The sequence below is a fragment of the Ambystoma mexicanum genome, chromosome 1p (genome assembly GCF_040938575.1).
Source record: "Ambystoma mexicanum isolate Mex_15411 chromosome 1p, UKY_AmexF1_1, whole genome shotgun sequence".
Lineage (NCBI taxonomy): Eukaryota > Metazoa > Chordata > Amphibia > Caudata > Ambystomatidae > Ambystoma > Ambystoma mexicanum.
The window spans coordinates 634108427-634134413 of record NC_090921.1 but is presented as its reverse complement, the minus strand read 5'-3'; the positions used below and the strand labels follow the sequence as shown (position 1 = coordinate 634134413).

Genomic DNA, 25987 nt, shown 5'->3' with positions numbered 1-25987 from the left:
GTCTGGATAGGATGAAAGCCAAAAGATGGTTTTCTAATGAGGAATGAATCATTGTTGTTTTTGCTAAATACGTTTTAGATTATGCCACAATAGAAGTCGCTGTTGTGGCGTTTATGCTAGATAATGCCTTGCCTTCATTTGTTTCCTCATTCCTTACGAATACGTTGGTTCTCGCGGCATGATAACCTGCATATAAGATTAGGAACTTCCGAATTTCTATTGCTATGGTATCTCGGTCACGCGATCACGTACTCGTCGGACATTAGTGTCACGTGACCACTGTTCGTCCATATTGGATTGGGGCAATGTATAATAGGGAATTTTTTCATTGGTGATTGTATAGAACCTACTATCAAAACGTTTATAAATTTAATTTAATATATTTAATGAACCACATATATTATGGAAAAATGCTACCCAAAGTTCTGTTAGATATTTGATATAATTTTGGTCATGTTGAGAGTGCTCTAATTATTTTTATTTTTAGGGCATTTTAGATGGAGCCTATTTTGTGTGCTTGTGTTTGGGCTAACTTACATTAGTGTGGCGTACTACAGAAGAAAATGTATACACATAGGTAAACAATTGTACATTTTCTTGTTTTTGGTAGAGCACTTGAGTCTTTTTCCTTTTTTATGGATGTTTCCTCTCTGGCTGAACAAAAGTCATGATAGTAGTAAATCATAAAATGTGTATAAGTTCAGTATCCGAATTCAAACCTATTGAATGCATCCCAGTCAACCATTTATAATAAACTCTGCAAGATCTTTTCCAACCAGGTGTCCGTCTCTCTTCAATGGAACATCTAGCACACCACCACAATGAAACAGTCTATCTCACACAGGCACTGCCCACTCATCTCTCAATAAACACTACTCGATTACACATACTCAAAACATGCATCACTTTCTCCAATATAACACAGTAGAGACCAAGCAAAATTCAGACCAGACGTTCACATAATGTGATCCTTCTGACACTCCCACTCCCCTGACAATCTGTTACGGCACCAATTCTATCACCTGATAACTATGGGTTGCTTCTAGGGACCTACCCACTCCCTACCCACCTTCATGCTGGCTAAAAATGCACACACATATTTTGGAAATCCTTTGGTCACCTCTTACATCTCTCACTACAGTCATCCGAAGAGTGTTCAACCACAAAGCACTTCAAGGCCATACTACTGGCAGTAGGTGTTATACAAGAGACATATAACATTACATAGCTAATTTGTGGTAGATTGCATGAGCCCTATTACTATTTCCAGAATTGAATTTTCTACTTTAGCTATTGATAATAATCAGGCAGTACCCAAACATCTGTTGCATATCTACCAATGCTGAGCAATTTGGCTTTATGGCCAGCCAGAGTGGACTTAACTCACATGATACAATTGCATGCCAAAAATCAATGCATGTCTACATTCGTTTGCATCATACTTGTAATAACTTTATCTATTTGAGGATTCAAGGATTGATTGTTTTAAAAAAAAGTGTACACCTAATTAATCACACTTCTCCACTGATGTAATTGCATGACTATTATTTAAGAAACACGTAATATTCTTTATAGATTTTGTTCAATCTCTTATCGTGAGATTTCCTAAAATTAATTTTCATCTGGCACTGAGTCATGTTTAAAAGATGTTATTGTATGAAATAGACATACATGGCAATTAATAATCATTACAGATATGTCATACATATGATAAGCATATGAAAGAAGCATAACCAAATCTATTTATAAACAAATATTTGGCGTAAATAGAAGGCAAGTATATATGAATAACTGGGTAACGAAAATCTAAAGATTTTAAAATAAACGGGAAAATGGGTGACAATACAAATGAACGAACAATGAATAACTGACAGAACAAAGACAGGGCATTACACCCATGAGAGGGCAGGAGGAAAGGGGGTAAGAGGATGCAAAATAATCAAGTCAAATAATGCATAGATGATATTAATGAGAGTCGGTGTTGGATAAGTAATCGAGGAATGGTTGCCATTTCAGTTGATGTTTACATAACAAATCAGGAGAAGATGCAATGCAACTCTAATCTATGAATATTGCAAATACTATTCCACCAGATTTTATAATGGACATGGTTTGCGTTTTTCCAATGACTAGTGATGGTTTGGATTGCGACTATTAAGCATAAGTCAAAGAGAAAGTTTATATATGTGTTAGCTGGGTTAGTTCGTAAAAGGGAACTTCCAAAAAGAACAAAGTCAAAACAGAAATCCTGGTGAAATTTAAAAATAGAGTAGCTAGTATGCCATACAGAGTTCCAAAAAGGTTTAACATATTGACAACCCACAAACATATGATTAAAAGAAACCTGAACATGTGAGCAGCTCCAACAAAAGTGTTTGGGCAATAGTCCATATTTGAAGAGAGAGATAGGGGTGATAAAGGCTCTGTGATGAAAAAAGAAAAGAGTTTGGGTTAAGCTTGCTGAAGAAATAATTTTAGAAATGCATTTCCACTGCGAGGGCTAGCATAATTGAAAAACCGGTATTAAGCAGTCATTCCTCCAGTCATCGTGAAGATGGTCAGCAATTGAAGTGGGTAATGTTGACATCATTAATTTATAATAAGCCGAGGCCGTAATATTAGAGTTCAGCTTATGCAATAGCCTCTGTGTATCAGGAATATTGGAATCATGCATAAATAATTCATAATTCTCAAACAGGGCAGCAATGATGTCCAAATATTGTTTCAAAATCATTAAACGTGATGGGTACATTTTGCAAGAAGAATTGATTATAAAATGTAATACCCGTAGATAGCCATGGCTTCCAAAAAACGATTTGCCTTTAATTTTAGTAAGGGGAATAAGCCAAATGAAAGGAGAGATGAATAAGGACAATTTAGTTAAGGATGGGAACATATAAAGTTTGAGATAAAGTATAGATTGGTGAATGCAGGAGTATGTAATCAATGTACTCTTACCTTTAATAAGGTAGATATCTGCAAGGGTAATTGGGGAAACCATGGCCCTCTCCAGACAAACCCAATTAGGCAGATACATGAGTTCCTCTTGGATAAACCGCCTCTGTGTTTGTTTAATGACAAAGGCCATGTGATATTTCCTAAAGTCTGGGAAGTTGACACCTCCTAAAGTTTGGGGCTTTTAAAATGTATTCAGTGAAATTCCATGCTTTTTCTTTCCCTATAGAAATCTGGTCAAGCAGGAGTCAATGGATTTAAAAAGGAAAAGGGGAAGGAAATAGGGAGCATGTAAAGGAGATGAAGGATAATGGGCGATATCATCATCTTAATTGCTTCTAGGCAGCCCCACCAAGAGAGAAAAAGGGGTGACCATGAGGTTGTTAGCTCTTTAATTCTGGCCAGTACAGCTTCTGAGTTCTGTTTGCTAACATTATTAATGGGGTCTGAGATATGAAAGATATTTGAAACCTTTGGGGCCCCATTTCATTGTGTCAGTGTCATGCTTGTGATACCATGCCTCCCTTACATTAGGGAATACTTTACTATCTAAACTTGGGATGCCACTTAGGGCCTCCAAGTATGATGGTTGCTCTCTCTCATCCTGCAATTCTTGCTTTCCCATTAAGAGATTATGTGTACCTCTAGTGCCAGTCATTTGTACACTCCTCCCTTCCCAATTGTTAACAGAAACCATATTCATGCCCACCATATGCCGCACCTCAACCCCACCCACTAGGTAATGCAACAATCTGGTCTGCCACCCAATCAGCACTAGTCACTGGTGTACAGTAACAGGCATCACACATCAAGCAATATGAAGGGAAAATGTGTGCTCTACACTGCCTCCTCCAACTGAATAAACTGGACTGCTAAACCATCCAATGTTATTGTTGATGCCTGATAAATGTCCAGGATATAGCACCAGGGACTGAAACATGTAGGTTTTACCTTTGAAAATTAATAAGGGGGTCCTGGGAGTCCCTCTGCCAGACATTAGTCCTGGTTACGAGAGACTTACCCAGAGTCTTTAGCTCACTATCTTTCACAGAGAAGAAATATCCCAAACATATCAGTCTTTGTCCTGCCCTGGGGCAGTCCAGCACCGAAATGCTAGGCAATTCTCCTCTGAACAAGAGTACCAACAGAAACCCCAGACACGTGTTTCGGTCTGGTTGGACCTCATCAGTAGGGTGGATCTGTGCCTCTCTAAGAATAGTGAGCAAGGGGTCCACGTCTGGATTCCCCTAGTAACTTAGGGTGAGACCCAAAGTTACTTAAATATGCAAATTAACAAGGGGGTCCTGGGAGTCCCTCTGCCAGACATTAGTCCTGGTTACGAGAGACTTACCCAGAGTCTTTAGCTCACTATCTTTCACAGAGAAGAAATATCCCAAACATATCAGTCTTTGTCCTGTCCTGGGGCAGTCCAGCACCGAAATGCTAGGCAATTCTCCTCTGAAGAAGAGTACCAACAGAAACCCCAGACACGTGTTTCGGTCTGGTTGGACCTCATCAGTAGGGTGGATCTGTGCCTCTCTAAGAATAGTGAGCAAGGGGTCCACGTCTGGATTCCCCTAGTAACTTAGGGTGAGACCCAAAGTTACTTAAATATGCAAATTAACAAGGGGGTCCTGGGAGTCCCTCTGCCAGACATTAGTCCTGGTTACGAGAGACTTACCCAGAGTCTTTAGCTCACTATCTTTCACAGAGAAGAAATATCCCAAACATATCAGTCTTTGTCCTGCCCGGGGGCAGTCCAGCACCGAAATGCTAGGCAATTCTCCTCTGAACAAGAGTACCAACAGAAACCCCAGACACGTGTTTTGGTCTGGTTGGACCTCATCAGTAGGGTGGATCTGTGCCTCTCTAAGAATAGTGAGCAAGGGGTCCACGTCTGGATTCCCCTAGTAACTTAGGGTGAGACCCAAAGTTACTTAAATATGCAAATTAACAAGGGGGTCCTGGGAGTCCCTCTGCCAGACATTAGTCCTGGTTACGAGAGACTTACCCAGAGTCTTTAGCTCACTATCTTTCACAGAGAAGAAATATCCCAAACATATCAGTCTTTGTCCTGCCCTGGGGCAGTCCAGCACCGAAATGCTAGGCAATTCTCCTCTGAACAAGAGTACCAACAGAAACCCCAGACACGTGTTTCGGTCTGGTTGGACCTCATCAGTAGGGTGGATCTGTGCCTCTCTAAGAATAGTGAGCAAGGGGTCCACGTCTGGATTCCCCTAGTAACTTAGGGTGAGACCCAAAGTTACTTAAATATGCAAATTAACAAGGGGGTCCTGGGAGTCCCTCTGCCAGACATTAGTCCTGGTTACGAGAGACTTACCCAGAGTCTTTAGCTCACTATCTTTCACAGAGAAGAAATATCCCAAACATATCAGTCTTTGTCCTGCCCTGGGGCAGTCCAGCACCGAAATGCTAGGCAATTCTCCTCTGAACAAGAGTACCAACAGAAACCCCAGACACGTGTTTCGGTCTGGTTGGACCTCATCAGTAGGGTGGATCTGTGCCTCTCTAAGAATAGTGAGCAAGGGGTCCACGTCTGGATTCCCCTAGTAACCTAGGGTGAGACCCAAAGTTACTTAAATATGCAAATTAACAAGGGGGTCCTGGGAGTCCCTCTGCCAGACATTAGTCCTGGTTACGAGAGACTTACCCAGAGTCTTTAGCTCACTATCTTTCACAGAGAAGAAATATCCCAAACATATCAGTCTTTGTCCTGCCCTGGGGCAGTCCAGCACCGAAATGCTAGGCAATTCTCCTCTGAACAAGAGTACCAACAGAAACCCCAGACACGTGTTTCGGTCTGGTTGGACCTCATCAGTAGGGTGGATCTGTGCCTCTCTAAGAATAGTGAGCAAGGGGTCCACGTCTGGATTCCCCTAGTAATTTAGGGTGAGACCCAAGTTACTTAAATATGCAAATTAACAAGGGGGTCCTAGGAGTCCCTCTGCCAGACATTAGTCCTGGTTACGAGAGACTTACCCAGAGTCTTTAGCTCCCTATCTTTCACAGAGAAGAAATATCCCAAACATATCAGTCTTTGTCCTGTCCTGGGGCAGTCCAGCACCGAAATGCTAGGCAATTCTCCTCTGAACAAGAGTACCAACAGAAACCCCAGACACGTGTTTCGGTCTGGTTGGACCTCATCAGTAGGGTGGATCTGTGCCTCTCTAAGAATAGTGAGCAAGGGGTCCACGTCTGGATTCCCCTAGTAACTTAGGGTGAGACCCAAAGTTACTTAAATATGCAAATTAACAAGGGGGTCCTGGGAGTCCCTCTGCCAGACATTAGTCCTGGTTACGAGAGACTTACCCAGAGTCTTTAGCTCACTATCTTTCACAGAGAAGAAATATCCCAAACATATCAGTCTTTGTCCTGCCCTGGGGCAGTCCAGCACCGAAATGCTAGGCAATTCTCCTCTGAACAAGAGTACCAACAGAAACCCCAGACACGTGTTTCGGTCTGGTTGGACCTCATCAGTAGGGTGGATCTGTGCCTCTCTAAGAATAGTGAGCAAGGGGTCCACGTCTGGATTCCCCTAGTAACTTAGGGTGAGACCCAAAGTTACTTAAATATGCAAATTAACAGGGGGGTCCTGGGAGTCCCTCTGCCAGACATTAGTCCTGGTTACGAGAGACTTACCCAGAGTCTTTAGCTCACTATCTTTCACAGAGAAGAAATATCCCAAACATATCAGTCTTTGTCCTGCCCTGGGGCAGTCCAGCACCGAAATGCTAGGCAATTCTCCTCTGAACAAGAGTACCAACAGAAACCCCAGACACGTGTTTTGGTCTGGTTGGACCTCATCAGTAGGGTGGATCTGTGCCTCTCTAAGAATAGTGAGCAAGGGGTCCACTTCTGGATTCCCCTAGTAACTTAGGGTGAGACCCAAAGTTACTTAAATATGCAAATTAACAAGGGGGTCCTGGGAGTCCCTCTGCCAGACATTAGTCCTGGTTACGAGAGACTTACCCAGAGTCTTTAGCTCACTATCTTTCACAGAGAAGAAATATCCCAAACATATCAGTCTTTGTCCTGCCCTGGGGCAGTCCAGCACCGAAATGCTAGGCAATTCTCCTCTGAACAAGAGTACCAACAGAAACCCCAGACACGTGTTTCGGTCTGGTTGGACCTCATCAGTAGGGTGGATCTGTGCCTCTCTAAGAATAGTGAGCAAGGGGTCCACGTCTGGATTCCCCTAGTAACTTAGGGTGAGACCCAAAGTTACTTAAATATGCAAATTAACAAGGGGGTCCTGGGAGTCCCTCTGCCAGACATTAGTCCTGGTTACGAGAGACTTACCCAGAGTCTTTAGCTCACTATCTTTCACAGAGAAGAAATATCCCAAACATATCAGTCTTTGTCCTGTCCTGGGGCAGTCCAGCACCGAAATGCTAGGCAATTCTCCTCTGAACAAGAGTACCAACAGAAACCCCAGACACGTGTTTCGGTCTGGTTGGACCTCATCAGTAGGGTGGATCTGTGCATCTCTAAGAATAGTGAGCAAGGGGTCCACGTCTGGATTCCCCTAGTAACTTAGGGTGAGACCCAAAGTTACTTAAATATGCAAATTAACAAGGGGGTCCTGGGAGTCCCTCTGCCAGACATTAGTCCTGGTTACGAGAGACTTACCCAGAGTCTTTAGCTCACTATCTTTCACAGAGAAGAAATATCCCAAACATATCAGTCTTTGTCCTGCCCTGGGGCAGTCCAGCACCGAAATGCTAGGCAATTCTCCTCTGAACAAGAGTACCAACAGAAACCCCAGACACGTGTTTCGGTCTGGTTGGACCTCATCAGTAGGGTGGATCTGTGCCTCTCTAAGAATAGTGAGCAAGGGGTCCACGTCTGGATTCCCCTAGTAACTTAGGGTGAGACCCAAAGTTACTTAAATATGCAAATTAACAAGGGGGTCCTGGGAGTCCCTCTGCCAGACATTAGTCCTGGTTACGAGAGACTTACCCAGAGTCTTTAGCTCACTATCTTTCACAGAGAAGAAATATCCCAAACATATCAGTCTTTGTCCTGCCCTGGGGCAGTCCAGCACTGAAATGCTAGGCAATTCTCCTCTGAACAAGAGTACCAACAGAAACCCCAGACACGTGTTTCGGTCTGGTTGGACCTCATCAGTAGGGTGGATCTGTGCCTCTCTAAGAATAGTGAGCAAGGGGTCCATGTCTGGATTCCCCTAGTAACTTAGGGTGAGACCCAAAGTTACTTAAATATGCAAATTAACAAGGGGGTCCTGGGAGTCCCTCTGCCAGACATTAGTCCTGGTTACGAGAGACTTACCCAGAGTCTTTAGCTCACTATCTTTCACAAAGAAGAAATATCCCAAACATATCAGTCTTTGTCCTGCCCTGGGGCAGTCCAGCACCGAACGGTGGTCTGGAGGGTTGCCCAGAGCATTGCCAGGGGTTAAGATTAAGTCTAAACCTTCCAGCCATCACATCTTTGTTTTTGCTATGTCACCCCAAGTGGGACGGGTGTGCCCAGACGTGGGTCCCGTGCCTGCTGGGCCTAGAGACCCAGGCTACTCCTCACTGATGAGCCCCAACAAGGGTGAAACATGTTTGGGGATGCTTGTGGTCTCGTGCAGAAGGGATGTGGCCTAGCAGTTCGGCTGGACTGCCCCTCTTAGGGTGGGGCCAAGCCTGATTTGCATATGGTCTTTCCCTTCTGTAATGGCTTGGCAGGCGAAGAATGGTGGTCTGGAGGGTTGCCCAGAGCATTGCCAGGGGTTAAGATTAAGTCTAAACCTTCCAGCCATCACCTCTTTGTTTTTGCTATGTCACCCCAAGTGGGATGGGTGTGCCCAGACGTGGGTCCCGTGCCTGCTGGGCCTAGAGACCCAGGCTACTCCTCACTGATGAGCCCCAACAAGGGCGAAACATGTTTGGGGATGCTTGTGGTCTCGTGCAGAAGGGATGTGGCCTAGCAGTTCGGGCTGGACTGCCCCTCTTAGGGTGGGGCCAAGCCTGATTTGCATATGGTCTTTCCCTTCTGTAATGGCTTGGCAGGCGAAGAATGGTGGTCTGGAGGGTTGCCCAGAGCATTGCCAGGGGTTAAGATTAAGTCTAAACCTTCCAGCCATCACCTCTTTGTTTTTGCTATGTCACCCCAAGTGGGACGGGTGTGCCCAGACGTGGGTCCCGTGCCTGCTGGGCCTAGAGACCCAGGCTACTCCTCACTGATGAGCCCCAACAAGGGCGAAACATGTTTGGGGATGCTTGTGGTCTCGTGCAGAAGGGATGTGGCCTAGCAGTTCGGGCTGGACTGCCCCTCTTAGGGTGGGGCCAAGCCTGATTTGCATATGGTCTTTCCCTTCTGTAATGGCTTGGCAGGCGAAGAACGGTGGTCTGGAGGGTTGCCCAGAGCATTGCCAGGGGTTAAGATTAAGTCTAAACCTTCCAGCCATCACCTCTTTGTTTTTGGTTTTACCTTTGAACACATGCATACAAAGTGATGATTTGGCCACTGCCAATCGATATTTGATTGCTGGATTATTGCAACTTGATTTTGCACTTAGGTAATGATTTATATGTATATTCATTGTTATATGACTCTTAATGTGGTACTTTAGTACATATGAAGAGTAGTACAATTACAATATGTTGGTCTTGTCTGTACCTTAAGTGTATATGATTTAGTCATGGACATTGTGGTCTTATTTGTTACAGAGGGTGGGATGCATCCGCCACTTTTGTTTTACAGATTTATATAAATAAAAATAAAAGGTATTTTTCTATGCTATGAAAAATTCTGCCTTAAATATATCGAGCTCTGATTTTCGTCCCTCATTTCTTGTTCTATGAATGTTATATACCCAGTTAGTAGGAGAGAGACTAGTGTATCCCATCAAAACTGTCCCATATCAGATATAGAAATGATAATAATGCAACTTATGCACGCCTGTCCTAATGCTGATCTAATGAAATGCATGTTTTGAAGATTTTACTCAGGCCCTGTAATGCTGTTCCTCGTGTTTGTCTTGAAATGGTACCTGCATGTGATGCAAGTCCAACACATTTCAATTGGAAACATGAATGCTTATATGCACTGTTAAGTACTGTGCACTGTCGGAGTGTGGGCTTCTGGAAACTCAGAGCTGTACCTCACTACAGCCTTCACCAAAACAGGCCAAAATGCTAAACACCATACCAGTGGCATACGATACCTTTACAAACGACATGAATTAGAAGAGAGAAGGCATGTATAATGCAGTCTAAATGCTTAAAAGGCACACATTAATTTGGTGAATCTTCTATGTAAACTATGTTAGAAACATACTCGTGTCTTATGGAAAAAACGGAACAGCTACATACAGGTTAGGAGTCAAGAGCCTTTGAAGGATTATTGAAAAGAGCAATAGATAGAACGAGAGACGTGTGATAAAGTGAGACATCTACCTTCTTCACGTGGCCAAGAGGGTGCTTTGCAGCCCGGGAAACCTGGCCTACCAGGGTTACCTAATTAGAGCAATGAGCTACCTGGAAGTGGCACAGATTGGGATCCGCAGAGACCTTTCTCTATCATCTGGTCTTTGCCCTTACCTGAGTGGCACTATATTCAACTATCAAGACCCAGTTACACTGATAGTGTCAGGTTTCTAATCTAGCACCTATATGCAGGTGGTGGAGAGAGCAGAAACCCAACATAGATCTGTAGGCTTTGTCAATGGGGGTGACTTCACAATCCTCAGAAGCATTAACCCTAGAGCCCATGGGCTACTGCCAAAGCATAGGTGGAAATGGTTAATTGGATGTGAACCCTGCTGTATGGAAGCTGAGGAGCTCAGTGAGAGGAACACAACAAGGAACGAGTATAGAGTCCCGCTCACAAACTAACCAAAGAATAGAAACTGAAGCAAGCAGCAGCAGAAGGAAACATAACCAACCAAGAACACGTGTGGAAGCAAAATGGCCTCAGGGAACTATAGTAGAAGACCAGCACGTAGCCATAATGAAGACAGTTTTTTTCTTCCTGGAGCTAAGATGGTTGCCCAGCATTTCATCAGCTCAGTATAATGCAGACCCACCGCAGGAGGGGGAAACAACACACATAGCCAACACAGAGAGCTCTCACCAAGAGCTTAAAGAAGATACCAATAATTAGAGATTGGGGAGCCAGAGAATTCATGGGTAGAGCCAAGTCAGGGGTTCTGGCTTGGTTATAGGATCCAAACACTTAACTCCTCAAAAACATAGGTCCTTCTTTTGGGGCCTGTTAATGTCTTTCACAACCCCTCCTGATTTGCCTATCCCCAAATATCTTCAGTCAAGTTTTTCCATTTAGCAAGAAAGTTCACCATTCTCATGCCATTTGGAAGCCTGATCTGAGTCTGTATACTCAGATCAGCTCCTTCCATAAGAACAACTTTTAAAAGCTTTGCCAGGGCTACCTTATTCTGCCTTTCAACTCCCTCCCCAAAATTCCACTGTCTAAACTTTGGTTCTCAACTCAATTGCAATTTGGATTATGCTAAATTCCATTTACATGTGATGGGCTTCTCAGATTGAGCACCTTCAGGAGGTACAGAATGCAGAGGTTCATTTTATCTTTGACCCAACAATGATAGACCCCATCAGTCCATTGCACTGCCCTCTTCACTGGCTCCCGGTCTAGAGATATATCATTTTATAATCTGTTCTGTTACTTTTAAGTGTGTAGACTTGCTCACCTTATTTGATAGCTAAAGGGATAACCTATCCGACAAGGAGAACTCTGTACCTCCAGCCAACTTCTGCTATCCTTGCAACCTTCGAAGACCAGTAATAAAGGTGACTGCACAGGCCCCAGCCCTCTTAAATCTCTAATCTCTGGACATTAACATCATTAAAGACTGGTGACTTTCAGAGAGATCATTTCCTAAAATCCTGCCTTCCTCTCTAGGCAAGCTGTCTCAATCTAATCAGAAGGCACCTAGAAATTATTACGTTTGCAGTAGTGGCACTTTACAAATGCTATAATCAAATCAAGCACAAGACAAGCCATAAAAAGGCACATGACCTCCAGCCTCCTAACTTCCCACAATACAAGCCCCATACATCGAGTCCTGTTACTTCACTCCCAAAAGACCAAATTATTGGGTCCTGCCCTGCCATCACCCACAACAAAAGATCTATAAGTGACATCCCAGTTTTGGCAGATATGGCACAGTGAGATAAAATGATTTGCTCAGGATCACATGCATTAGTTAAGAGGTCATCCCGATCTATACTTTTAATACTTGACAGCTTCTAAACTCTAATTGGTGCAAATATGACATAATGTTTTGCTTTAAAGAAAGAAAACAATGCTGTTTTACTGATTACTTTTAAAATACACTTAGTCAAAGATGCCCACCTGATTGGATTGAGGATAGCCCCCTCAGCCCACTGAACCCTACTCTGCGCAGGCAAACAATACCGTACACCACTGGAGGCAGAACCAAAAGGTACAGAGAAATGAAGGCCAGGCTCCAGTCTTGACTTGTATTGGAGAAGAAGGACAAGAGACTGTCAGATCCTTGAATTTGTACAACAGGAAATCTTATCGAAACGTATGTTCAGTTTGGATATACAGCAAAACTACAGGTACTGGCGAAAACCTCTGGTTTTACCGATGAGCTGGTGTAAATACTGGTGAGCTGGTGTTGAGGAGGGGCCTGTGAAGGTGCTGAAAGCACCCGACATTATGAGGGCACAACTGGAAGTCGAGAACCCCCGACATTGCCGGAAATATGGGAGTGTGAGCACTAAGTCCAATACCCATGGGCATGCAGATCAGTCCTGGGAGCGTAGGCAGGTGGATGTAAACAGTCCGAAACACAGAGGTCCACACAGAGATGGAAGTATACATAAATCATTGGTACTCCGTACCACTAGTTCTTTAAATTCCAAACTCGTAATGAGGCCCTATGACTGTGAAGCAGGTGGCTTCTGCCGGGATGTTGCACAAAATTGTCGCTGGATTTGAAACCAATGGATACTCTGCTTCTACAATGTAGTTTAGTGGGCACAAATCCTGGATGAAACGCCACAACCTCCCTTTTGATTTTTTGACTGGGTACACCGCCATGTTGCATGGGGATTCAGATGGCACTATAATGTCTCGCTCCACCGGTGCTGCAATCGTTTCCTAAATGCCCTTGTCTCCTTCCTTTGATAGGGGATACTGTTTGACTCTGGATAAGATTGCTCCTGGTTTCAGCTTTATCTTCACTCACACTATTCCTTTTAGAAGCCCCACATCATAGTGACTTGTGGTCCATAGGAAGCTTGGTATCTTGGCCAGATCCTCCTCGCAGAAGGATGGTGGTGCTTCCAGCGCCATTGCCATCCTCTGTGGTAACTGTCTGCAATGTATTTTTAGCCAATTTGTCACACTCATTTTTAACACCATCTAGCTCTCTGACCCTTTGTCCCTGAATAGTTCTTCATCTGTCGCTGTAGTTAACCTGCACCCTTCTGCCACCGCAATCACTACTCGCCATGTCCGTCCTATGTCGTCCATCCCGTGTTCTGCTATCCACTCCTCTCTCACAACCACTGCCGCAATTTCTATTGGCACTATCATTGCTTCTGCCTCGTCCAATGGTATCACAGGTCTGAATAGATACTCGTTTGGAACACGCCACATCTTTCCTGCAATCCCTGAGAGCCATGCAATATCGATGTCAGTCCTGTACTGGAAAAGCTACACGTCCACTGGCACCCCCCTCTATACCTTCCGTCCACAATATGTTATGTTATATTAATAGAATTTGTAAAGCGCACGCACGCCCTAAGGCATCATGGCACTATGAGGAACCATGATAGTAAGAGGCGAAGAAGAGAATCTAAAATAGCAGTGTTTTTAATGTCCATCGAAAGCAGAGGTGGTCAGCAATTCTTTCAAAGGTCAAGAGGAAGTTTATTCCAGGCCTTTGCTGCCACAACAGTGAATGCGCGCCCACCAGTGCGAGTGCGCCTGAACCTGGGGACAACTAGAAGATGAACGGATTGGGAGCGAAGAATGTAAGTAGGAATATAGTGAACAAACGTAGCTTGCAAATACTCAGCACCGATGCTGTAAAAAGCCTGGTGAACCATACACATAGACTTAAACATAATCCTAGCCTCAACAGGAAGCCAATGGAGTTGTCTAAGTAATGGGGACATGTGTGTGCCAAAGGAAGGACGAAGAACTGATCTTGCTGCAGCATTTTGAAGAAGTTGCAGCTGCTTGAGCAATTACAGGGGCTGACCTAAGTAGAGTGAATTACAGTAATCAATTCCGCTTCAAACCAGGGCAGCCACCACAGGCGCTTGGCAAGCGGTTGGGATGAAAGGAAGAACTTTTCCTACAGTACGTAGTTTGAAGTGACCAATCTTACATACCGCTGCTACCTGGTCCACCATGGTCAAAGAGGCGGCTATTCTTATGCCCAGGTTTCTTACTGATGCAACAGGCGTAGGAAGAGGGCCCAAGGAGGGAGGCCAGAAGTCGATGGTCCAATACAAGTGAGGGGAAGCCATGCCTACAACTAGAACCTCTGTTTTGCTGGCATTCAGCTTGAGCCAATTGGAGGTCATCCAGCTTCTTAGCTCTTCCAGGCAGTTCCTCAAATGGGCTGCAGTATCCGATTGAGATAGATCCAGGCGCACCAGAATCTGGATGTTATCAGCGTTGGAATAAAATCGCAAACCGTGTGACTGCAGGAGAACTATCAAGAGTCTAATATAGACATTAACCAAAATGGGGGACAGTGTGGAGCCTTGGGGGACCCCACAGCTGATTGAGACAGGAGCAGAACGAAAGGGGGGAGGGACACCGATTGAGAACGGTCGGCCAGGAACGCTGAGAACCAGCTAAGAACTTGGTCCGACAGGCTGGCAGCCGATAACTGGGCTATCAGGGTATAGTGATCAATGGTGTCGAAATCCGTCGAAAGATCTAGTAACAGGACAGCTCCAACACCTCCCTGATCAACCAGACCTACCAGGTCATCAAGCACTGAGTTTAAGACAGATTCAGTGCCTCTTCCAGGCCGAAAGCCAGACTGAAACTTATCCAAATATTGGGAGGACTCAAGAAAGGTAGATAAGAGAGGAGATACCAGGGCTTCCAGGACCTTCATGAGAAACGGCACTAGTGTGATAGGACGTAGCAAGTACTGCAGGATCTGACAATGGTTTCTTCAGTAAAGGGATAACCAGGGCATGCTTAAGAGCATGGGGGATAATTCCAGTGGAAATAGACAGATTAACAGCAGAGGTGATATGAGCAATCAGATCAGCGGAAGATTCCTTCATAAGAACCATGGGTATGGCGTCAGCGGGAGAGGCAGATTTTAGCTGCTGAATGGCCAGAAGCACTTCAGAGTGTGTGAAGACAGGGAAGGTGGACCAAGTCCCCTTAGCAGGTGGAGGTTCAACAGGTGTCATATTCACAGTGAGAACCCTTGCCTCCTTATTTATAGTGTTTGTTTGTTTGTTTGTTTGTTTGTTTGTTTATTTGGTATAGCAAAAACCAAACCCGCAAGGGTAACTGGGCGCAGGCAGCACAAGGTTACTTGAGAACTTGGTTACAAGACAAAAAAACGGTTATACAGATAAGATGAACGCATGTACAGGCAGTACAGAAATACAGAAATGCAGATAGAGCAGGTTGTCTAGAAAACAGTAATCTAGTTATACTCATACGCAGTCTCTAGAATAAGTGGCGGTAAGGTGGTCAGGCTAAGTGTCGATGGACCGAATCCAGGTGAGGACTTTCCGCCTGAAGCTAGTGTAGGGTTGGTCCATTCTGAGGTCAAGGGGGAGTCTGTTCCAGGTTTGAGCAGCTATGACCGGGAAGCTGGATCCGCCCGCTGTGCTCTTTTTATATCTGGGCACCACTAATGTGTAGGCATTCGTCATTCTGGTGGGCTGGTTTGAGACTCTCTTGTTGACTCTGTTTACCAGGTAGGGGGGCGCTATGTTGTTAAGGCATTTAGAGGTAAGGGATAAGGTTTTAAGCGCAATCCTGTCTTTGATTTTTAGCCAATGGATATTCTTCCTAGCGGTGGAGATATGACCTCTGTTAGGAATGTTTAAGGCTACTCTGATAGCGTTATTTTGGAGCATTTGGAGTTTGTCATGGATATATTTGTTAGAACCAGCATATAGGGCATTACAGTAATCCAGCTTGGATATGATAAGTGCGTTCGCTAGAGTAATGCAACTAGTTTCCGTTAGAAATGGTCTGCATGCTCGGATCAGTTTCCAGGTGTATGCAGTGGAGGATGCTAGTGAGTTGATTTGTTTCTTGAAGGTGAGCGCTGAGTCAAGATAGACCCCGAGAGTTTTGACTGCAGGCATCACTTTAATGACATTATTGTCTATGTTAAATGAAGCATAATTAGGGTCCAATTTTTTGATGGCCAACTCTGAGCCGAGGATCAGTAACTCAGTTTTGTCGTCGTTCAGGCAGAGGCCGTGAGATGCCATCCATGCCTGAATGAGGAGATATATCTTATTCACTAAGGCTGTGTCCGCCAAGAAGTTGCCCGAAAAGGGGATAAGGATCTGCGTGTCATCTGCGTAATTAGTGTAGATGACACCCAGTCTGTCCAACTTGTCGAACAAAGGCTTAGTGAATATGTTATACATCGTTGGAGATACACATGATCCTTGGGGGACACCGCATGAAACTTGTGTGGGATCAGCGGCTGCTAGGGGGGAGAATACTCTCATTGTCCGGTTTGCCAGGAAGGATTGTACCCAGGTTATGGCATCACTTGAAAAATGAGCGGCAGAACTGAGGTGATTGCATAAAACTGCGTGATCTACCAAGTCGAAGGCCGCAGAAAGGTCAAGGAGGAGTAGCATAGCTGATTTGCCATTGTCCTTCAACTCGTCAATTTGGGTCTTGAGGTCAATCAGGGCTGTCTCGGTTCCATGAAGGGGACGGAAGCCGGATCAGGGTATAGTGATCAATGGTGTCGAAATCCGTCGAAAGATCTAGTAACAGGACAGCTCCAACACCTCCCTGATCAACCAGACCTACCAGGTCATCAAGCACTGAGTTTAAGACAGATTCAGTGCCTCTTCCAGGCCGAAAGCCAGACTGAAACTTATCCAAATATTGGGAGGACTCAAGAAAGGTAGATAAGAGAGGAGATACCAGGGCTTCCAGGACCTTCATGAGAAACGGCACTAGTGTGATAGGACGTAGCAAGTACTGCAGGATCTGACAATGGTTTCTTCAGTAAAGGGATAACCAGGGCATGCTTAAGAGCATGGGGGATAATTCCAGTGGAAATAGACAGATTAACAGCAGAGGTGATATGAGCAATCAGATCAGCGGAAGATTCCTTCATAAGAACCATGGGTATGGCGTCAGCGGGAGAGGCAGATTTTAGCTGCTGAATGGCCAGAAGCACTTCAGAGTGTGTGAAGACAGGGAAGGTGGACCAAGTCCCCTTAGCAGGTGGAGGTTCAACAGGTGTCATATTCACAGTGAGAACCCTTGCCTCCTTATTTATAGTGTTTGTTTGTTTGTTTGTTTGTTTGTTTATTTGGTATAGCAAAAACCAAACCCGCAAGGGTAACTGGGCGCAGGCAGCACAAGGTTACTTGAGAACTTGGTTACAAGACAAAAAAACGGTTATACAGATAAGATGAACGCATGTACAGGCAGTACAGAAATACAGAAATGCAGATAGAGCAGGTTGTCTAGAAAACAGTAATCTAGTTATACTCATACGCAGTCTCTAGAATAAGTGGCGGTAAGGTGGTCAGGCTAAGTGTCGATGGACCGAATCCAGGTGAGGACTTTCCGCCTGAAGCTAGTGTAGGGTTGGTCCATTCTGAGGTCAAGGGGGAGTCTGTTCCAGGTTTGAGCAGCTATGACCGGGAAGCTGGATCCGCCCGCTGTGCTCTTTTTATATCTGGGCACCACTAATGTGTAGGCATTCGTCATTCTGGTGGGCTGGTTTGAGACTCTCTTGTTGACTCTGTTTACCAGGTAGGGGGGCGCTATGTTGTTAAGGCATTTAGAGGTAAGGGATAAGGTTTTAAGCGCAATCCTGTCTTTGATTTTTAGCCAATGGATATTCTTCCTAGCGGTGGAGATATGACCTCTGTTAGGAATGTTTAAGGCTACTCTGATAGCGTTATTTTGGAGCATTTGGAGTTTGTCATGGATATATTTGTTAGAACCAGCATATAGGGCATTACAGTAATCCAGCTTGGATATGATAAGTGCGTTCGCTAGAGTAATGCAACTAGTTTCCGTTAGAAATGGTCTGCATGCTCGGATCAGTTTCCAGGTGTATGCAGTGGAGGATGCTAGTGAGTTGATTTGTTTCTTGAAGGTGAGCGCTGAGTCAAGATAGACCCCGAGAGTTTTGACTGCAGGCATCACTTTAATGACATTATTGTCTATGTTAAATGAAGCATAATTAGGGTCCAATTTTTTGATGGCCAACTCTGAGCCGAGGATCAGTAACTCAGTTTTGTCGTCGTTCAGGCAGAGGCCGTGAGATGCCATCCATGCCTGAATGAGGAGATATATCTTATTCACTAAGGCTGTGTCCGCCAAGAAGTTGCCCGAAAAGGGGATAAGGATCTGCGTGTCATCTGCGTAATTAGTGTAGATGACACCCAGTCTGTCCAACTTGTCGAACAAAGGCTTAGTGAATATGTTATACATCGTTGGAGATACACATGATCCTTGGGGGACACCGCATGAAACTTGTGTGGGATCAGCGGCTGCTAGGGGGGAGAATACTCTCATTGTCCGGTTTGCCAGGAAGGATTGTACCCAGGTTATGGCATCACTTGAAAAATGAGCGGCAGAACTGAGGTGATTGCATAAAACTGCGTGATCTACCAAGTCGAAGGCCGCAGAAAGGTCAAGGAGGAGTAGCATAGCTGATTTGCCATTGTCCTTCAACTCGTCAATTTGGGTCTTGAGGTCAATCAGGGCTGTCTCGGTTCCATGAAGGGGACGGAAGCCGGATTGCCGAGAGCCTAGTAAATTGTTGGCTTCTAAGTAATCCTGAATTTGCAGATACGCTACTCTGTCGATGATTTTGAGCAAGAATGGGATGGTGGTGATGGGTCTGTAGTTTGTCGGTATAGCAGGGTCAAGTGTTTTTTTTTTTAGGAGGGGGAGCACCCAGGATTGTTTTAGGTTATTAGGCACTAGGTTTGACTTAAAGGATGCATTAATGAGTTTAGAGATGAAGGGGGCTAGATCTCTAGCTGCATCTTTTATGATTTGGGGAGGGCAGTTATCTCCTTTGCAGTTGGATGGTTTTAGAGATAGTATGATTTTTTCTGTCTCTAGTATGGTTATTTGTCTGAAGCTGAATGGGTGAGGAATGTTAGGCTGGTTTAGGGGGGGCTCTGATTGAGGTATGGGTTCAGTTTGCAGGAGCAGGGCGGCTTTTTTATTTGCAATTTTGGTTTGGAGCATACTAATTTTGGCCGCCAGGGCATTTTGTATATTAGTGCACCAGAGTTTATTTTTAGGGATGTTATCAGTCGGGGGTATGGGTGATTCCATTTCCCGGAGGATAGAGAATAGTTCCTTGGTATCTGATTTAGCCTTAGATATTCTGTTGTTAAAGGTATTCCTTTTGGTGGTTATAATTTCCTTTTTATACTGTTTGGCAAATGTGACTAATTTGATTTTGTTCTCCACCGTGGGTGAGTGTTGCCAAATTGATTGTAACTTTCTTTTTTGGATTCTGAGGTCTTTCAGCTGTGGTTTAAACCAGTTGTTCAAATTACAGAGTTGTTTACTTTTGCGAGTTTTGGTGGGAGCAATCAAATCAAGTGCCTTAATCATTGTGCTGTTGTAGACTTACACAAGCAGAGTAGGGTCTGTAGTATAGTCTAGATTGTCGAGTGTGGGGAGAAGGTGTGGTAGGATTCGTTCTGCTGTGATATCTTTTTTATTTCTGGTGGGGAGAGGCGGGGCCATGAGTATAGGTTTGGGTCGGATAAGGTCAAGTGAGGCGTTGAATACAATTAAGTAGTGGTCGGTCCAAGATTGTGGCAGAATATTGGTGATGCTAATGTTGCAGTTCCGATCAGCAACCCAGTCTAAGGTCCTACCTTTGACGTGAGTGGGTGAGGAGACTTTTTGAGTTAAGGCATAGTCATTCAAGAGTGTAGCAACGGATAGGGCGTGTTTGTCATTACAGTCATTGAAGCCCAAGTTAAAATCTCCCAGTAGTAGGATTTGAGCATGGTCTTTAGTGTTATTGGTTAAGATACTAGTTAGGTCATCTTCAAAGGATCCTAGTGGTCCAGGAGGTCTGTAGATGACGTGCATAGTGAGGGTACGGTTGCACGAGAGGTGAAGTTTAGCAGTAAGGAGTTCACATGATTGAAATAGTACGTTAGTAGCTAATTTGATGGGTAGAGTGGATTTGTGGATAATGCTAGGCCACCTCCTTTGGTGTGAGGTCTGTCAACTCTTAGTAGTTGGTAGCCATCCGGTATTGCTAGCATGATGGCCGGGCCAGCCGCCTCATGGAGCCATGTTTCGGTTATGACTAGTAGGTCTAGGTTCTCCTTAGTTAAGGTGTCAGAGATCTCTGTAGCGTGGGCTACCATAGATCTAGCATTGACTAGTGAACCAGTTAGTGATAAGGTATTGGCTGGTGTAGTAGTAGGAGGTTGTTTATTTTTCTAAAAGCAATTATTTTATCTACAAAGAAGGAGGATAGGGAATCACATAGTGCCTGGGAGGGTGTTATCGGGGAACAGTTAGATATAGGGGTTGAAAGAGATTGCACTAAGTCAAATAGAGCCTCAGGCTTGTTTAAAGCCACTTCCATAGTGTGTCCAAAATAAGTATTTTTAGCATTGGTAATAGCAGTATGGTATATAACCAGGGTCCTACGAAAATCAGCTTTAGTTTTATCTAGGTATGAGACACGCCATTTCCTCTCTGCTCTCTCTCTGTTCATTAGTAAACCATGGTTCAGAGGGGCGTGCTCTGTGTTTAAATAGTTTCATAGGTGCTAATAGGTCAGCTGTAGTAATATATGGCTCTTCTAGGATATGTAGAGAGCAGTTTTCAGCCTGACTACAATGGGCTAACAGGGAGGTAGCAAGCTCAGGGTTACTAATATTAACAATAGGCTTGGATGATCTCTCTTAAATTGATCATGTGTATTCCTGGTGTGCAGCACACTATCCCTTTGTCTGTGAATGAAATTGTCATGCTCAGTCTGCTCATAATGTTTTGTCCCAGAATATTTACAGGTGTCTGTCAAGAGTATAGTAAAGGCAGAGATAAATCATGTTCTCCTATAGAAAGAGAGATATCGTCTGGGAAAGGAACCACTTCCCGAGCCCTGGAGAATCCTTGAGTATTCATGGCATGAATGCCCCCTCTTGAATGCAGGACCGAGCCACCCCTGTATCGACAAGAAAGGAAAACGTTTTGTCACCTATCGCCAGCCCTATGCGAGGTTCCTGCGCAGGGTTGGGTGTGATCGACTGGATGGAACACATGAAGTCCGTCTGTGGGCTGTACTATTGAGGGTATAAGGACATCGCATTCCCTGAAAAGGGGTTGTTCCCCCACCATGGTGACCCCTCCTAGTTTTCTAATGGGGACCATTGCATTGGAGTCCATGTGTGACACTGTGCTGTTGTTTTGCTGCATTTGGTCCTGTATCTGTGGCAACTGCTGTGTGTTTCCTCGAATCTGTGGTGCTTGCAAATACCGTGGTACATGTGCTTGCATCTGTCGTGTCTGCTGGTGTGTGCTCTGTATCTGTGGTGTCTGCTGGTGTGTTTGTTTGTTTGTTTGTTTGTTTATTCATTTGTCATGCACACCAGACCCGTAAGTAAAAGGGCGCAGCAGTATGAAGATGCAAAGCTTACATAGTTACAAAATATACACCAGGTACAGAACCTGTGTATTCTGTATCTGTTCCTCCTGTTGTTGGTGCTGTTCTTGCGTGTAATAGCTGTCCTGGTCCCCCTGATATGCCTGCTGGTATTGTGCTTCCCAATTCTGCTGCATCCCCGTGCTTCTGCAAGCTCTCAAAATGTGTCCCATCTGCCCCACATCCAACACTATGGTGGCTCTCTCCCTTGCCCTTGGAAACCCCCTGCAATATCCCCTGGGCCCTGCTGCACCTCCGGCCCATATCCCCAAAACCCTCCTGGAAAGCTCCTCTGGTTATGATGTATCTGTGGCCTGAATCCACGTCCTCTCGATGGCCCCCCTCTTTCTCAAAACTCTTGCTGCATGTTCCCCCATCCCATGAATCCTCCCCCCATGGGTGGTGGTGTGTACTGCTACTGCTGTGTCCCCTGTGTGCTCACACTGGTTAGTACCACCCTTTACATGACGTATTTTGATTGTTTTTTCTGTACTAGTTTGGCATCCTATAACTTCCTTTCATGTGCTTTCTTTTTTTGCTTTTCCTGCAATAGACTACAGTGATGAATGATTGTTTGCTGTATTTCTGGCCAAGATTTTGCTTCCATGCCTATCAATTTCCTTAGCTGCTTCTTTACTGGTTCTGGCAATCCCCTGCATAATATGTGGTAAAATACAGCTACTGTCTTGTCCCACGGTTCTCGAGTTTCAAGGCTCCAAAACTCTTGGATCGCCTGAATGTAGTGTAAGAGGTCTTCGTCTGGTTCCATTTTGAGAGACATAAGGGCTACAATGTCTGACGTGTCTGGGTATTGTGTCCTTAAGGCTTGCCATACGGCAGCCCTGCAATTTGCGAACGGTGAACCATTGTGCGCCGTGTTCTGGGTGGTCACTCTGGGGAACCACACCCTTTTCCATACGTCATCAGCAGCGTCCCCGAGGATTGCTACTAACAGTCCTTTCACGTCCCCTACTGCTAACCTCTGGCCTGCTGTCATCCTTTCCATCTCATATATACACTTCCCAGCACCCGCCGATAACAATGGCAACCTACACCTCACATTTCCCATGTCAAAATGCTTCCATGATATATATTGAGGTTGGCCCCCTCCCTTTTCTAGCAGGGGCATTGTCTGAACCCTACCTCCCCACTGGTGCTTCCAGTCAATCGGACCTGTCTGTCCTCGTTTCTAATGTCAATGTACACGTCTTTCAGTTCTGTTCTGGGTATTCAGAGGTCGTTGTTTAGTCCCTCCGGGATCCTCTCCCTGGAACATACTATAGATGTCTCCCTCTGCCTTCGTCCTGGGAGGTCTCTGAGTCTCGTTAAGTATGGTACTAGGTCATCATTGTTACATAGCTCGTCTACTGACTGTGGTGTGCGCTCGTCTTTGCCGCCTCCTGTTCCCCCTGCACTTGTCGCTCTCTCCGATGTCACCTGCTTGTCCGTTCTTGTCCTTGTTGATTGGGGCCTACGTTGTTCCTCCTTCTCGTCCCCACTGTTTCGCCCTTCTTTGTCGGATCCCGAGCGCAGGTTACTGCAAAAGTCATCTACAAAGCTCAATATTATCGTTGTTGTGTCTGTGTTGGGTTCATGTTAATGTCGATGTCACGCAGGTTGTACCCGCTTTCTCCCCCCCAGGCCCGTAGGCCTATCCTGTTCGGTTCCATGTCACCCCTGCTCTGTACTGTCGTGCTATCTGGCTCTGCTTGTCTGCCACCTCCAATTTTTTCATCTCCCCGTCCCGTTGTCCATCGTGTCTTTACTGCCCATATTGCACGCTCATCCTCCTCACTGCGTGCATGCTCTCTTGCCAACCTGTCCACCTGCAACTTTTTTTGTTTCCTCTCTATCAACTTGTGTTTTTCCTGCTCCACTGCTTCTCTCTGCCTCTTGATCTCCTCTAGCCCTCTTATCCTCCTGTCCCACTGTTCCCGCTCCTCTCTCTTCCTCTCTCTGTGCTCCCTTTCTATCCTTTCTTCTCTTTCCTTCTGCACCTGCTCCTTCTCTTCCCCTTTCCCTGTCCTCTCTTCTTTCTAGTCTCTCTTCTCTTTCCTTCTTCTTTCTGTCCGTTTCCTCAATTATCTCTGCCCAATCACTCTCTTCTCTGCCCCCCCTCAAAACCTCCATTACCTTAGTTGCTCCCTTTGTCTTCCCATCCGTCTTCCCTTCCAGTTTTAGGAGAATATGTCCCCCTATCCATCAATTTGTGGCTATGCTCCCTAGCCCCTCCTTCGCGTCCTGCTGCGCTTCACTGATTGCTCCTCGCTCAGTGGTTAGCCGAACTGTGCCTCTCTGCCCCTCTTCCCTAATGTATGGAGGTGGTTTATATGTCAGATTTGAATACACCTCTGCTGCTCTTAATTGTTGTAATGGGTACATCCCTTGCTTGTCTGTGTCATCAGAGACCATGCTCAGAGGGACATGTGCGGGACTGGAAGGTGGGGTCGTGGGCCCCTGCACCTCCTTCTGGCTTAGCATCCACTGATGCCTCGCTGTGTCCCCCTCGCCCTATTGAAACATTCTCCAGAGATCAAATATAGGCATTGCGCGTGCTAGCATCTTCCTCTTATAGGTACCCAGTATATGCATCAGTAGTGGTTGCTGCACATCTTTGGAGAAACATCTGCAAGGTGGCCATGGTCTAGTTAGCTTTCCTTGGTGCCTTTAGACCATTCTATGTTATGCGTGCAAATTTTGTACTTATAAGGATAAGGTGGGAGCATCTTACACAGGTGCTGTAGGGGCATGTCACCTCTGCCCTTCCCTTGCTACATCGTGCTTGCATTTACCTGCCCTCAAATTGAGGGTTTTGGTAGTTTGCTGTTAAGGAGGGAACACAATGTAATCACAATACTTTGATAAATCACTTCGAGCCTCTACGGCTCCTCAACCTGTCAGGTGTGCTCCGCACACTACCTTCTTCACATTCGCTGCCTCCTCAGGCACACCCACAGTATTGCACAAGCACCTTCCACGCACCAACACTTGTTCACCAATTTTGCTCAGAATCCATAATCCTGATTTGCTGACCAAAGCGCAACGTGGTGGTCGGTCATTTTTCCCAAAAATATAATGTCGAATGACATTTTTTTCGAAAAAATAATGTCGAAAAAAAAAATGTCGAATTCCGTTTTTTTAAATTATATATTTATTTTGGGGTTCGGGATAAAAAAAATGGGTAAAACAAAAAAACAATTTTTTAAAAAGGGGGGTTGGAGGTGGAACCCCCCATTTCGAAAAAAATGCATTAAAAAAAATTCGACTTTTTTTTTTTACATTTTTTTTCCGAAAAAATGACTTTTGACATTATTGGTTTCGAAATTATTACTATAAACCGCGCAACGTTCCATCGAGAGTGCTAATGACTGTTTATTTTATCCCTTGCGTGGGCAATGTGTGTGAGTTCCATTTGACTTTGTTTTTCAAGTGCAACTTTGCATCCATTGGACTCCCGCAGTCTGTGCTAGCCCAACTTACTCTCCTAAAGGTGTATTTTGATAGCTGTATCGTAGAAATAAATGTATCTAACTACTCGCTGGTGATCTCAAAATGTTTCAGCTTTGTTTCCTTAAAGTGAGAGGCATCAATGCCTACTCTGAGTGCTTGAGTCTGGCAGGGGGTTTCAATAGCTCTCTAGATGCTCAGTACTATGCTTATAGGCGTACTGAAGGGGCTTGAACCTGGGTGACATTGGGATTTGTGGGTTAGTGTTCCTTTGATTGCCCCTGCCTTAGTGTGTGGGACCAGGTGGGTTGTCTGGGGATTCGTCTTACACCTCTGCAGGATCCAGCATCCATTATCTTGAGCATCCCCTCGGTTAGGCAGAGGACTTTGTCACAAGAACATTGGGAAGACATATACCTTAACACCCATGATTATTTGACCTATCCAGACACTGTTGACTTAGACCAATCCCGAAAGGGGAAATCCTGGTCTGTTGTGGCAACTGCATAGGAATCTACCCCAAATCCCTTTCATTCATAACTAAATCCGGTGGAACTGTAAATTGTTGATTTGTGTGGTTTGTCGATCGACCACAAATACAAAGCCATACATTAAAACTGTTTAAAATGTTTTGACATGAACTCTGAACAGGCACATGGGTTAAACCTAATAGAGATGCTTGGAGCAGTCTGGCCCTTTAGTGGAAAT

At 44.9% G+C, this 25987-nt stretch overlaps 1 protein-coding gene across 2 annotated transcripts in view; it reads left to right on the top strand.

Moving 5' to 3' along the window:
• LOC138577770 (disintegrin and metalloproteinase domain-containing protein 10-like) overlaps positions 1-25987 on the top strand; it is a 680452-nt gene that overhangs the window by 198479 nt on the left and 455986 nt on the right. The window lies entirely within an intron of this gene.